The sequence below is a fragment of the Lactuca saligna genome, chromosome 2, assembly GCF_052625555.1.
Source record: "Lactuca saligna cultivar CGN05327 chromosome 2, ASM5262555v1, whole genome shotgun sequence".
Taxonomy (NCBI): Eukaryota; Viridiplantae; Streptophyta; class Magnoliopsida; order Asterales; family Asteraceae; genus Lactuca; species Lactuca saligna.
This window is the reverse complement of record NC_136418.1, coordinates 30,461,785-30,473,450: the sequence shown is the minus strand read 5'-3', so window position 1 is coordinate 30,473,450 and position 11,666 is coordinate 30,461,785. Positions and strand designations below refer to the sequence as shown.

At 30.0% G+C, this 11,666-nt stretch overlaps 1 pseudogene across 1 annotated transcript; it reads left to right on the top strand.

Annotated features, from left to right (window-relative positions):
- The first annotated feature begins 7,367 nt into the window (after positions 1-7,367).
- On the top strand, positions 7,368-11,334 carry LOC145028825 (homeobox-leucine zipper protein HDG11-like; annotated as a pseudogene). The gene is made up of 10 exons (XR_013676201.1): positions 7,368-7,514; positions 7,609-7,726; positions 8,050-8,241; positions 8,424-8,933; positions 9,030-9,131; positions 9,496-9,708; positions 9,797-9,977; positions 10,060-10,328; positions 10,769-10,858; positions 10,951-11,334. The product of XR_013676201.1 is annotated as a homeobox-leucine zipper protein HDG11-like (transcript).
- Positions 11,335-11,666: the final 332 nt, after the last annotated feature.

The following is an 11,666-nucleotide window of genomic DNA, read 5'->3' as shown; positions in this document are numbered from 1 at the left end:
TGAAATTAACCTTGTATACCAAAAATATATTAATTACCAAAATAAACTATTTGTATTAATGTGCAAGTATTTTTCATATAATTTATCCAAAGTAGACTGTTTGATACGCATCTTTTCAGGTCCAAAGAGATCTTTCTGGCTGAATGGACTGGAAAGACTGTTTGATTTGCACAAAAGAAGGGGTCTTTTCCGGTAAGATATGTCTTTCCCAAAAAGCCCCAAAATCATATCTTTCTGGCTGAATGGGCTGGAAAGACAATTATACACCAAACCCCACCTCTTTCTTTCTTTATTGGATTATTAATTTTTTTAAATAACTTTTTTTTAATTTATTTTTTATTTTTTATTACTTTTTTTCATCATTCAGCATAGTCAATCAGATGTACAATCAAACAACATGGTTTCTTTCCCAGTCAGAAAACTTTCCCATACAGCATTTTACCAGACAGCACTTTCTCAAACAGAAATTATCAAACGGAACTTTATAAAAGTATTGTTCATATAATTTATCCAAAGTAGACCTACAAAGTAAGGATAGTACTTTTACATTAATGCATCCAAATGGTCTAAATAGCAAAATTAAATTTAAAAATTAAACAAACGTCGTTGAATTTTAATCAATTACAAATTAACTGAAAATGACAATTGTTAATCGAATTGATATTTTCTATTAAAAATTAAATGACAACGAAAGTTTTCAACATAAAACAACAATTTATTTTTATTTTTTACTGGAAAAACAACACACTTATATTATAAACATTAAAAATAAATGTATTTTTGTTAATGACCTAAGTAAGACATGAATATATTTATATTTTTAACCTAATATACTAATGTATGTTGTTGAACACCCAATGTCAGTCACAACATATCTCTCTCTCTCTCTCTCTCTCTCTCATAATCTTACATGTCTCTTAAAACAAATTAATCACTGAACTGAAACTAATCATTTTTTGTATTTTTTTATAAAACCTAATTGTCCAAACAAATTATTCGTCGTCTGCTGCTTTGCGCGGGTAAACGACTAGTGTGTGTGTGTCTATATATATATATATATATATATATATATATATATATATATATATATATATATATATATATATATATATATATATATATATATATATATATATATATATATATATATATATATATATATATATATACTAGTAAGATACCCGTGCGATGCGGCGGTGAGAGAGTTTCTTTCTTCAGATAGTTTTCATGTGGCGATTAATTTCGTTTTCGTGTCAGATGGTTCGTTTTAGTCTTTTACCGGATTGTTTTTTGTTTGATAGTTCCTTCTAGCTACAAAGGCTGAATTGTTTATTTTTCAATGTTAATTTCTTTTCAGTTACTGACGGTTCAATTTTCTCATAACCAATTCCTAGCATAACCCCAACAAACAAAAAAATTATTTTTATTATATATTTATAATAAAACAACCTATTTTATTATCTAAAGTTTATTGATTTGGGATTTATTAAAAAAAATTCTATTCTTCTGAAATTTTCTGATATATTTAAAATACCTTAATTATGTGTGTTAACAAAATATAATTTCAAATAACATAACATTATAAGTTTTTAGCAATAAAAGTAAAATGTATATCATTTTAAATTTTAGATTTTCATTCTGCATTCTATATATTAAAAGCAACATTTAGTTCATCGTATATCTCCATATTTTAAGTTTTTTCAGTTGTCACATTTATAAATATATTTTTTTTTTTTTTGAAAGCTATCATTAATAGAAATATCTAACAAAGTGATTAGGTAATACTTTATATATTATTCATTTGAAATTAAAAAAAAAATAGTTTTTTTTTAGTTATAGTAGTTTGGTCTCAAAAAAATTATTGTAAAGTATCATTTGAAAAATATTTTTTTCCTAAGTTTTAAATTTGTATGTTTCCTTAAAACATAATAATGTAAGCGTAATAATATTTATTTAAACTTTTTAAATGTGGAATACAACTTTTTATGGTGGAAAATAAATATATGAATAAAAGGAAAATTATAACACAGAGTTTCGTCAATTCTCGACTTAATTAGTCTTTCGTATCTTCATGGTTGAAATTTACATTTACTACTCGTGTATTATCGTCTACCCTACAACACTAAACACTATTGAGTTATAGTGGGTAAGGTAGTAACCCAACAATAACCTTTTAGGGTGATGTAAAGATAATCTTCTTTAATAAATGAAGGTTTTTTTTATCACTTGTCACACTCTCATTCATTTTGTGGTTATTTTGAATTAATTTTTATTCCATATGTAATTTTGTGGTTTTCCTATTTTATTAAATTTCATATGGTATTTAAATTTAATAATAAATGCATATCAATTTTATTAATGGATTTTCCTTATAATTTCAAAATTTTAAAATAAAATCTCATTAATTTGCTTTGATTATTTTATCTAAATGATTTGTCATTTTGTGGTTATTTTGAATTAATTTTTATTCCATATGTAATTTTGTGGTTTTCCTATTTTATTAAATTTCATATGGTATTTAAATTTAATAATAAATGCATATCAATTTTATTAATGGACTTTCCTTATAATTTCAAAATTTTAAAATAAAATCTCATTAATTTGCTTCGATTATTTTATCTAAATGATTTGTTTAAATTTAAAAGGAAAAAAAAAACTTTAATTTTAGTAATTCAATGTTTTTCTCATTTTTCTTATAAATTCAAATTTTTCAATGTTTATATATATATTTAATTGTTTTAAATACACCTATGTAATACATGGGGCTCACACCTAATATTTATTATTCAATCAAATACACTCCAAAAAAATTCTCATTGCCATTAAAAAACAGTATATGGTTGAACAATTAAAGTTAGACAATATATGCTATTTGAAACTACATATATTCAAAACGAAACACCTACTAAATATTGTGATATACTTAATTAAAACGCAGCCAGTGTCCAGATCTCACATAAATGCAGCTTCAATTGTTTAGAACATAGTCAAAGAAAAACATCAAAAATACAAGATAACAATATAGTTTTTTAAGTATATATATGAAAATAATAAAATAAATACACTGCCATATAAAGAAGATGATCACAATCCCCCTCCCAAACATCATGTATTTTTCAAATTTAGAAGCTAATCACTAAGCTAACCCTGAAACCCAAACAAACATATCAGCAGATAATCACATATCATTAACCAATACACCAAAAACTTCACCAATAAATCTCGATTAAAAAATGGTGCATATTTATAAAATCCAAATGATAGTTAATCGGTATAATGGTCAAGAATACATAAAAGAAGACAAGCAAACACATCGCTATATATATATATATATATATATATATATATATATATATATATATATATATATATATATATATATATATATATATATATATATATATATATATATATATATATATATATGAGGTTCAATAGAGAACCATAATTAACCAAGGAACCAATCTTTTTTTCAATTTTTAGAACTTATTTTTTATCAATATATATATATATACAGAAATTCATAACTTTTTATCCTTTTTCCAATGATATCAAATTCGATTTTTTTTACGTCAAATTCACAATATGAATTTTTAAAAATTCACAACGTGAATCCGAAAAATATTTTTCACATTCGCAATGTTAATATATGAATTTAGATCTTTTTAGATTTGTTTTTTTTATAAAGAATAAGCTCTAGAAATTGGAAAAAAAAAATTAGTTACTTGAAGAACCAATAATTATAGTTCTCTATTGAATATATATATATATATATATATATATATATATATATATATATATATATATATATATATATATATATATATTGAATTTGTAAATCCGGATGTGTCAGAACCTTAACATAGATCTACATCCACTAACATAGAATTAATAAATATGGTGAACTAGAAAGAGGCGGTTATGTAGAAAAAGAATAAAGACGGTTTACCCGCAACGTCTATGTAAAATTTTCTTAATTATATATATATATATATATATATATATATATATATATATATATATATATATATATATATATATATATATTAAATAAATGTGGTTTTAGATCAGGATCCATATCTATAATTAGAAACAGAAAAATCAATGATGGTTAATCTACATAAACCTTCACATCATCAAACCTTCATCTTGCACAAAAAGCGTAAAAGAATCATTAAAATAAAAAACAAAATCGAACAGAATTTAAGTAAGACTCGCTTATCAACTACAAAACACAAACTAAAAAATTAAACATAAGCTCATATATTGGGATTTTAGATGGAACATGCCTACGTTTTGTAAGCATATCTTAGAGAGAAAGAATATCGCCTGCTCCTGGAAGTCAGTTGTTATGGTCGTGTTTTTGGTAGAGAAGTCGGTGTGCGGTGATTTAGAGCTAGGAGAGGCCACATAAAAATGGAAGGGAATGATGGAGGTAAAGCCAGAAGGTGAGTGTGTGAGATGGGAGATTTTAGGGTTTTTTGAGGAATTTATTCTTAAACTCTATAGAATGAGAAGAGTGTGTGCGATGGGAGTATCTTAGTGGGGAGAATAGTTAATCCGTTGATATATTTTAATGATTTTCATATGTTGGATCAAACAAATGTCGAGAATTGGATCTATGTGAATGGAGTCAATTGGTTGAAAGAGTATTAGCCTCCTGCCATCCACATATTTCAAAAAAATCGATTTTGAAATAGGTTTTTAAGCATGCCCAATTATAGACGAATATAGATAGTTGTACATAAGGCTTTATTAGTTGTTTTTAAGACAATTTGTTTAAGATATGATTATTTTTGTTGTAAACCAAGCATTATAAGTTGTATTTAAGACTTTCAATATATATGTATTATAAGATAGTAACACACACATACACACACACACATATATATATATATATATATATATGTGTGTGTGTGTGTGTGTTTGTAGTTCTAAGTTGGTAAAATTGTGAGAAAACCTAAATAGTTTGTACTTTAACATAAAGTAATTGTCTTAATAGGTTAAGTCATATGAGTGTTTTTACCATGATATACAATGGAGTTATATGATGAGAACTTATATAACCAAGTAGTAAAGAAAATGCAACTATTTATGATTTAGTTGTATGATAGAAAATTAATATGTATATGTACGTATGTGTTTATATTAAGCAAAGCAAAACGATCGAGTGAAGGAGTCAAAAGGTTGGAGCACCATCTGCATAAGTCGTAACAAGATAAGTGATCTTATTCCGTTATGTTGAATATAAAGCATCTTATTGATATGTTATGTTATATCCATATTACTTATCATAAATTATTTAATTAATTGGATATGTTCAAGTAAATGAGAATGATATATTTGGTGAACATCGTGAGCCTTATTCGGTGTTACAAGGTAATAATGGTTTGGTGATCAATGATTGTGATTTATAATGGTGACTCTCCATTAGTGTTTTAGATGTTTATTATTCAAGTAATTACTTTTTTATTAAGTAATATATTCTTATTGAAGAACTTAAAATAGTTTTAATGGAAATGTATTCAATATTGATTTTAAATTATTACTGATCAAGCTTTATAGCTTATATTTGTCTACAAATGTGTAGTACAGGATATAAAGATATGGTCAAAATGAAAGGGTACGATATTATGGAAGTGGATATGAAGTCTAGATCGATATGTTAGTTTGTATTTTGTTTGTGTAAGATGGATCTTTGGTACTTTTGAACATGTAAAACTCTTTTGTTAACTTTTGTGTATATGGTTAACATGAAAATACATTATGTTATATTTTAAAATTGGGAAATTTTTAGATGTATTTTATAATGAGATATTGGGTGTTACACTTATCCTAAAACTATTGTAGTTATTAAGCATCCACTACCAATCATCATGTTTAGTTGAAGACTGGAAGGACCGAAGCAAGTTAGTCGGATCAACCATTTACTCTTCTTCAACTCCCGCGCTGATCTCATGTCTCCAAATCCATATGCTCCCTTCATTCCACTTATGTTTTATTACACAATCAATTTCTCTTTCCAAAAGGTAAACAAAAAATTTTAACATAAGACGACTCACTAATCCACACTTTCTCCCAAAACAAGGTTATTGAACCGTCTCTTACATGTCTTTGAATAATTTAAAGCAAAATCATCCTTTTATCATCGTATTTATTAGTGATATTAAAATAATCAACATTCATTAATAACAAGACAAGTTTATTCATAATGAAACCTAAAACTAATGACACAACATAAATCAAAGCCAATTTTTAAATTTACTACGTCTTATATTTTCCTTCGCAATTATGACTGATCATCGACTACCTTTAAGTGGTTACCTTAAATAGATAATATTATACTCATAATGAAAGCTAAAGCTAATTAGTACTACGAATAAACCAATGTTTGATTTAAAATTTTCTATGTTTAATATCATTACAAACGCTACCCTATACGTCCGGTTACAAGTATGACCTCTTTGGCCTTGTAATACAAGGTTCAAATCACCAACATCAAGAATTTATATGCCAAACCTTCCATATACATTGCATAAAAATGCCCATTTGCAATATGACCTCTTTGACCTTGTAAATGCAAGGCTCAAATAAGAATACCAACAATTTATAAGTCCTAAAAGGAAACTTTAATCTCGGTTACATAAAATTTTGTCGTTCTAGATAAGTCTTTGGATAGATTTGCATCGGTCGTTTAGATGGTACAATTTATTTTATTTTTTTTAAGTGTGTCCTAAGTTCCAATTTTGTTCAAGAAAAAAAAAACTAAATGAGTTCATTGGACTTAGGTTGGCACAAAAAATTAAGAAGAATTAGCAAAAATTAGTATATGTTTGTTATACTCACAAAAACAAAACACCTTTAAAATAAAAAGCTCAAAAAAACAACTCATGTGGTGATATGTACAAAAAATTAAGAAGAATTAGCAAAAATTAGTATATGTTTGTTATACTCACAAAAACAAAACACGCTCAAAAAAACAACTCATGTGGTGATATGAACATGTATCCCTCACACCATAATTCCTACACCCTTCACGATTTCCAGCACACACACACATTCTCTCTCTCTCTCTCTCTCTCTCTCTCTCTCTCTCTCTCTCTCTCTCTCTCTCTCTCTCTCCTAGTATTCCTTTTTTTCTCTCTCTCTCTCTCTCTATGCTCACAATCTCAATCTCGTGCTGTATGTATATTCTTGAAATCTATAGCCGTTACACATGTGTTTCTCTTCCTCGTGGTTCTTGCATGCTCCCATGGTCACGCTTTTTGTATTTTTCGTAGGTTAAGTAGGATGATGGCACTGCTTATAAATGGTATACAGCCTGTAGTAGTGAGGATTGTTTTTCTTAATTAAAGGGTTTGCTGGAAACTGTGTTGTTGACATTGCCGGAGAGTTATGTTAGTTCAGGGTACTAGCGGAGGAGGCCATGATGACCACCATGAAGCCCCGAATCATAGGCGTGCCAAGAAACGATACCACCGGTACACAAAGGATCAGATTCAGCTTCTTGATGCGTAAGAGATTTCTACTGGTTTTCCCTTTGTTATTTATATAGCATTTCAATTTGAATCCTTGACATTGATATCTTTTTCCCGTGGATAATTGTAGAGCGTTCAATGAATGTCCTCACCCCGATGAAAAAATGAGGTTACATTTGAGCCAGCAGTTGGGTTTGACTCCTCGACAGATAAAGTTTTGGTTTCAAAATCGAAGAACTCAGATGAAGGTTTGATCTTTTTTCCTCTCTCCATATATAGATATACATATATAGATGTATCTATATGTGCGTGTTTCTATTTGGTATTTGATTTCTATAGGATATATAGGATTATGTTAATCTTTATCTATATCTTAATTATCTAATCTTTATGTGCTAGATTTACGCTTATAACAGTTGTTTTACTTTTGCTTTTCTTTTCGACTGTAACATACGACTAACATAAACCTCAAATCATCCATTCAGTATAAAAACACATATTTTTTCTCTGGATTTTATCAAAAATGATCAGATTAGGTTTTAATTCATGTGAAACTGATGAACAAGTGCAGGCAAAAAGCGAAATGGCGGATACTTCTTTGCTAAAGGCCGAGAACGATAAAATTCGCAGCGAAAACGTTGTGATTAAAGAGTCTTTAAAGAATGTGATATGCTTAACTTGTGGTACAGCTCCTCCTAGTGTTCAAGCTGATTGTCAAGAAAAACAAAGACTTCGTTATGAAAACGCTCAGTTAAAAGAGGAGGTATATCCAAATATAATCCATCAATCCAATCATTTAAAGCCACACATTAATACATAAAATAAGTGCATATAAATAATTTTACGTTCTTCTTCAATGATTACATCATAAGAAACCAATTATATATATATGACCTTTTGATAATCAGATAATATATATATCTATTTGTACATACGATTCCACAGTTGCAGAGAGTATCCAGCATTGTTTCATACCATATAGGGCGACCATTAGCATCTCAATTTTCACTGGCTCACATGGAACAAAGCCACTTATCTTCACCAGAATTATCAATGGTGACTTATGTTGGTGCTACACAACAAAGAATGATACCCATTGATAGTGAAGCTCCTTCACTTGACCTTGATCTTCTAACCTCTAATGACATCAGAGCTTCAGCTAGCAACACCATTCATCCGAGCTACACTTCGCGCCTTTTGGGCATGCACAAGTCTCTAATTGCTGATATCGCGACTAGTGCTTTAGATGAGTTGATGAGGCTAATCCAAACTAATGAGCCTTTTTGGACTAAGTCAGCTGATGGGAGGGATGTTCTAGATATTGATAATTATCAGCGGATATTCCCTAAACCAAATGATTCCATGAAGAACCATAATCTATGGATTGAAGCATCACGTGCTACGGTTGGTGTGATGATGGATAGTATGCAACTTGTGGAAATGTTTAGTGATTCGGTTAAGTATCTTTCTTTCTTTATGCTACATTTTCATGATCTATTTCCATTTGTGTTTATATTATTCACTAACCATAATGGAGCTTTACTTGATCAGACTAAATGGGGTGATTTGTTTCCAACTATTGTGTTAAAAGCAAGAACTCTTGAAGTGATCTCATCTGGTTCGGTTGGCAACAAAAGTGGCTCCTTACAACTGGTAATTTTCTTCAGTTTTTAAGGTTTCGTTTGCTTATCTTATTGTTTTTTAAGACAAGATTGCGTGACAATACTGTTGTTGGTTTATGCATGTTAGTGTATCCTACATCGGTGCAACACAGTAATATTAGTGGTTATATATGTTGGAGTCTCTAATCTCTCCACAAATTTTTTTTGGAGAGACAATTTTGGGTTCAATAAAATATTTACAATGCACATACACACCTTGTAATTTTCCAATTGCTATGCTGATAAAGATGTGAGAATCCATAAGTTAGGTCTAAGGTTCAATCATGTATCATGTATGGGAACATTGTGTAGGCATTGGGACCAGTTAATGATCACAAATCCACAATTGTTTGCAGATGTATGAAGAGTTGCAGGTGGCTTCTCCGGTGGTGCCAATAAGGCAATTCATTTTCTTTCGATTTTGTCAACAAATCGATCAAAAAACTTGGGCATTTGTTGATTTTTCACATCATCTTCCTCAAGATGGCAACTTGCCTTATCCTCAATTCAATTCTCGACGCCTTCCTTCTGGATGTTTGATCCAAAGCCTGCCTAACGGATACTCAAAGGTTTCCCAATCTTCTATATATATGGTTTACCTTATTATCATATGTACATAATATCTTCAAGAACCCCTTTGTGTTTTGATAATGACAGGTTACTTGGATTGAACATGTGGAAATCGAAGAGAAAACAGCGGTTCATAGGCTTTACAGAGATCTTATCTACAGCGGATTAGCATTTGGAGCCGAACGATGGGTTGCTTGTCTTCAAAGATCATGTGAAAGAATTGCTTGTCAAACAATGACTAATTCTTGGATTTGTAAACTAGTAGGAGGTATAATGTTCATTAATCTTTTCGTGATCTTAAAGACTTAGAACTATTAATCTTTTCGTAATCTTTTCGAATTCTTGAACAGTGATTCCATCAGCCGAAGGTAAGAAAAGCATGATGAATCTCGCACAACGAATGGTGAACAACTTTTGTGTGATTATTAGTCCTTCTGATGATCATCTATGGTCATGTGTCTTGGATTTTGATGACTTTGAGATCCATGCCAACCTTTACAAGTCTACAGACTGTGTTCAGCCGAACACCACAGTTCTTAGTGCAGCTGCCACTGTTTGGCTACCACTTTCTCCCCAGTTTGTCTTTGATTTCCTTCGAGACGAAAAGAATCGCCCCAAGGTACTATAAATCCAACACATAGCCAAAGAACTTATTAAGAAAACCACATTTCCTTACTTTCTCTATCATTAAATTATTTATTCTTGATCAAGTAATTAATAATAAACATACTCATATATACATATATAACTTACCAAATTGCCGGTGTTGTTTCTTTTTACAGTAATTTACACAACAGATACGCAACTTAATCTGTTAAGCTATATATCGTTTATTTCTATTTTTTTTACTTTTAACGACTTGTTATGAACAAGATTTTTTTATATAAAGTCGAAAAAGGTACTAACTTTTAATTATTTTTCGCTTCCATAAACCTAAGTATACCGTCATCTTTTTCGATATTTTTTCAAACTTATTTATCCAGACAACGCTTTATCCACATTAAATTCATTACTTAAAAAAGAAACAACGCCTTACTACATCTTGTTTAATTTTGATAGTGGGACGTGCTCACAAACAACCAACCTGTCCAAGAGGTTACACGTATCACAAACAGGGCTCACCCTGGCAATTGCATATCTGTTCTTCAGGTAATTAATTAAGCTGACTTAATGCTTGAGGCAAGAAAAATCAGGCTACTTATGTTTCTAGTCTGTTTTAACATTGGCAATTGATGTAACAGGTTACAAATGCAAGAGATACCAACATCTTGATCCTACAAGAGAGTTGCACTGACTCATCAGGATCACTAGTGGTGTACTACCCGGTTGACTTACCTGTTATCAATATGGCCATGAATGGGGAAGAAGTCTATGTTCCATTGTTGCCATCAGGCTTTGTCATAAGCACAGATGGCAGCCATAGGAGCACCATGTCAACGAGCAGGAAGGAGGGTTGTAGTGCAGCATCAACAGGTTCGCTTGTTACATTGGTGTTACAGATGGTGGTTAGCAGTTTGCCAGGGGAGACACTAGGGTCACAGTCGGTGGCCACCATTAGCAACTTAATAGGAGGCACAGTTCGAAAGATTAAAGCTGCTATGAATTGATGTTCCTCCACCACCTGAAACATTTGTATTTGTTATGTTCTGCTGTCATGTTGCATTTTCCATCTTCAACAACTGAAACTTTTATTTTCTTCCTTCGTTAATGAGTTTACATTCTTTGCTTTTGGAAATTTATTTTTAGCACACATTATATATATAATTCTGAGGTGACGGACTGAAAACCCAAGCAATTTTGGTCCTAATATCAAGGTTTCTTATCAATTTTGGTTTTTTGAACCTTGAAATAAGGACTAAAATTAAAAAGTTAATGGGATGATGCTTGAAGTCCTCTTCTGCAGTTCTTTTTCTCCGTCATCGGATTCTCTTTATGTCTTGAGGCTGTTTACATTTTT